We start from the raw sequence: 5,000 nt of genomic DNA on the forward strand, positions 1-5,000 counted from the left end.
AAATGAATTAACAGCTGACGTCAAGTGAAATGGCAGTTCTCTCTCAAATTAGCTTTCGGTTCCAGGAACAGAGACCCATCCGGGCATTCTCTCTGTCAGTGCCCTTTTCATCACCAACCTTTTTCTACTCTTTCTGCAGCTGTTGGAGAAAATTATTAAATGTCAGTATATCAATATGTCTTTTTATCTCTCTCTCATTAGAAACGACAATTCTTAAGCCAGTCTCTAGAAAAAATACCTGGATTTTTTTAACCCTTAATCCCGCTTGGACCTAATGGTTCGATGTTCCAACTTAGCTCCTTAATGACCTTTACCTTTACGTGACAACCTGTGCAAACAGATTTTTAGTATGTTAACATGAAGGATTATAGTTCATACCTTCGCGCATCAAATATGTATAAATATGCCGCTAATGACCTGAGCTGTTGAGGTGGTGGATAATTTTGAATAATAAATCAATAAATTCGCTGCATAATGCGCACTTATGAGCAGCTCCTCATTTAACACTTCCATGCCTGTCCTCAGGCACTCTTCCCTCTCACCTTTGTGCTGACCGTTTCATATCACTCAATTCATCAGCGACGCTGCATGCGCCGCCGCTGCTAAAAGACCTAGTTGGCCTCATCATCACTCTGCACTGCTGCTTGCATCTCTTCACAAGGACGTAGTACAAAAACGAAAAAAATCATATCCTTCAGCCCTTTCACAAGTCTGCCAAAGCTCTGGATTTCGGTTGCTTATGCTTGCTGTCCTACTCTGCTCTCCTTCCTTTATAACTTTCATAAATAATTCGTAAATTAACGAGTGCTATCATTTTAACAGCTTCACGAAACGTACAAAATATCTCTCCCTGATCCTATCCCTCTCTATAAACTATGTGACTTTCACAATCACAGGTGAATGACAAGGTTCCCTACCTTGTTGATAAAGATCTAGAAAAACGCAGTGCATACATCTGTCTTGTTTCAATAACGCTATTTTGCGTGCATCGGTTCTTCTGCCTTACAATCACTCCCTTAATATAGTATTTGTCTGGGCATTCAGACGTCCAGCTCGCGTGTTATGACATGCCTCTCCGTAGCAACAAAATCTTTTATCAGTTGTGATGTAAGGCTAACGTTGCCCATTGCAATGATACTATAATAAAGAAATCCACTGTACATAAACTTTTTTTAGCATATAGTGGAATTTTCTACCATGGCTCTTCGTGTTTTTCTACACGTTGACGTCCACGTAATTTGGTACAAATAATACATTATTTACTTATATTTAGAGACATATTCATTCTTTTCTACCGCTTTGAAAAATGAGATGAACCGTAATTAATTAATTTCTCAGGACAATTAATGGAATAAACATTGTATGAAGTTATTCGTACATAAAATGATGAGACCTATATCGGGTATCTAAGCTATCATATACAGTCAATGTATACACATAAATATATGTATTCTGTATTTTGTAATTTACATACCATGGGAAATTAAAAATATTATGCTGTCTAAATATACAATATATGGATGTTTTTGTTATCATACCTCATTTACAAATTATATTTAAGCTCTACCAACAAGTTGTACAGTACAGTGTTCCCGAATCAGGAACAGATATTTATCCGGAATATGGCTGGTGTGTTCCAGGTGGGCTAAGAATCCTGTCTAAAGACTTGCCTGTGAGGAAGATGGCAGCTCACAGGCAACATGAAGTCGCAGTGATGTTTACCTACCTCTTAGTAAAAGGACGAAATCCTTAACATTCGCATATCTCTAAAGCAAAGGTGTTGCTGTCTCTCGAGTCTGTTTCAAACACAACCTGATCAGACCTGGGCAGCTGACACGAGAAGGCGATCCCACAAACTGAAGAGGCCATTCTCTTACATGAAAGGGTCTTGGCACAGCTGCTAGATACTGCCATGGCAGTTAAACAAGTCAAATCAAGGACATCAACTAAGATCTTTACCCTATTTCGGGCAAAAGTAAACGGAGAAGTATGTTCAAGTCAGACTATAGGCAGCCATCTACCATTTAACCAAAACGGAGAAGCTCTACTCTGAGATAACTCTTCTATACCAATATAAGCTAACATGCTGCATAGAATAAAGAGTGCAGCTGAACAAGATATCGGATTCCTGGAATTACGACCAGATAGTCTTTTGGAACTACCCCCAACTTCTCAAGTAGTAGATTTTTTGGCTTTCATGATACCCTCACTCTGGTAAATTTGATGAAACCCCCACACCTGCAGTGCTCAAGGAAAATGGTTAATGTCATGAACCAGGCAGCCCCACAGACCACTTCTAGCCAGAATACGAACCATGTTTGCATAGTGTTATTGTTATAAGATCGGGGAGGTAAATGTTCACGAGCTTGACATTTAGGAAACTTAGAGCCATTCAGACCAGGAGAGTTTACATATCGTCTTCCACCATAGCAAAAACGCGAGTCTGCTGTCTTGAGCAATCCCGGGAAATTCCAACGGTTCCTAGGAGTTGGGAAAGAGATATCTAGCTCCTTCTCAAAGATAAAGGAATTGAAAACTTGTTTCTTTCCTCATTTGTCTTGGGAAAATCGCTGACGTAACTAAGTGGAAACTGATATCCTCCTATGATTACAGCTCACAGTCTAACAGACAGTCTATCCTGATTCTTTGTGACTGCACTCCATGACACGGGAAAACCCTGTCAAAGAATTAGTCAGTGGATAAACTCCTAGTCTGGAACCGCCAGCCATTTAAAAAGGTGCTTTCCAGCACCGATGTGGCCAGCACTCTCAGCTCCCCTCTCTGAGAAGGATAGAAGTTCTTATCTAGCAATGAGAATAATAGCGAGAATTGTTCATAGGTTTGCATTGCTTAAGGAATGCTAAATATTTCTTCAGCCAAGTTAAAAGCCTTAGCCTTAAAATATGGCACAAGTGGCTTAAGGCTTCAAATCCAGAGATTGAACTAAGAGAGGATACGTGATTCAAATCTTGAGGTTCACAAAAGAAAGCCTTGTCTCCTTGCCATTGCAAAGAGACGTACTATAATCGAAGGATTCACAGGTTTATATCTTTCTGCGTTTAAAGCAGACCGTGCTTCTGTAGTCAAGTCACAGTCACAGATTCGGATATATACTTGAGGCAATCTAGAATGTAGACAAGTACCTTCAGGGCCGCTTGAACTTAGAATTACATGGGATGATGTATTCCACATAGCCAGAGTATTGGTTCAGTTTCAGCTGAATTGTCAGCTACAACCATATGTATGGACTGAACTAGTCCAGACCATGTCAGACCCACTGCGCGGTCACAGACGACCCTGTGGAAACCGAGGTCGGTTTATGATAGTTGAAGATAATGACGTAGGTCAGAAAGCCTTTTGATGATTCGTGAGTGATGGCACCGTATCTCTCGTAGTCCTACACGCGGCGCCCTTTTTTTAAGCGTACCCTTATCGTGTATCAATTACCTTTGGAGAAAGAGGAAACTTCAGATTGAAAAACAAATTAACAGAAGATCATGACGAACAATAATAGCTGCCTAAAACGGACAAAAGAATTTGTCTTTATGTCTCTTCTTTGGTAGAAATATTGCAGGTTTAGATGACGCTTTAGGATCTTGCGGCCCCCAAGATGCATCGATTCATTTGATTTTGACCAAAATCTGTAAGAATTCTCCTAACGTTTAGTTTTTACACCCAATCGGCACGTATGGCAAGTATACATGCCATGCCCACTGTAATACAAGTTTATTTATTGCATTTACATAGATGGCTCTACAAGTGCTGAGTCACAAAGTTGTTAGTCCTCCTTATCTCACCTGTTTACCTTCTCTTCGACTTTTGGAAAGGGTCTTTTGCATTATTTCATTGTCTTAAATGTTACCAAGATTTCAATAACAATTTAATAAACATAACATCAGAAACTATAATAACAGTATCGATATCAATTGAAGGAATGAGGAAATCAGGATCGGTCACTATGGCCTACTGATAGACTCCTTGCCGGCTGAGCACATGTGGAGCCATCTGTATGTAACAAAATCCGCAAAAAACTAGAGGGGACAGAACATAAATCTGTGGTGGGTTGGGTTAAAGTGCACACTCGACATCCTTACTGTTGTTAACATCTTGTTCTGTTTACAATTTGATGGATCATTTACATTATCGTTATGATTAATAGTATGTTTTGTATTTTAGATGTTTTCTTTGCTTTCATTATGCTTATTATTGCTATTACTGTCACGATTATTGTTAGCATGTAGTTCATTGTTGTTTCGTATTATTATAATCATTCATACTATGGTCATAATATCAATAATCTTGATGAGTGTTGTCATCATCATTACTTATATTATAACTTTCTTTTATTAGCAATATACTTGGAATATTGGCATAATCATCAGTAGCAACACTATGTCATTTTCATTATTAACATTGTTATTGTAAATAGCAGTATAATTAGCCTTGTCGAATAGACATTAGCCTTGTCATTGTTTACATTACTAACAAAGGACCATATCAAGTCCTGAAGCGAAGTAAGAGCTTTTGCAATCATATTTCATAGAGCATAGTCATTTAGGTCACACGTATAACCACTGGGGATGATGTCTTTCGCCTCGGTCCGTTTAGCTCTTTGCCTAACTGTCTGATTGCTGCGCTCCCTCCACCCCCCCCCCCCTTGTCCTATCAAATGAAGCAATTTTTTACCTATTTCTGGGAAACACTGACTTCGTCAAAAGAAAGCACTCCGTTATCGTCAAGTGTGAATTCTCAAAAAAGAAAAAGAAAAAAAAAAAAAAAATCATCAGGAATCCACGCTATATGAATCAGTGAAGTTATTATAATATATTTCCAGTCTTAGGCGTACTGTAGCGAAAGGCAATATCAAATAAATGTAATTACAGAATAATTCCTCAATACATTCTCAATAATTCTCATCCATCTACAAAACCAATCAGCCGCCCTACCTGACTGAACTCCAGCCACTCTTCACTTTCCCTCTTTCCTCTTCCTCGCTTTCC

This window comes from Penaeus monodon, chromosome 8 (genome assembly GCF_015228065.2).
Source record: "Penaeus monodon isolate SGIC_2016 chromosome 8, NSTDA_Pmon_1, whole genome shotgun sequence".
Lineage (NCBI taxonomy): Eukaryota > Metazoa > Arthropoda > Malacostraca > Decapoda > Penaeidae > Penaeus > Penaeus monodon.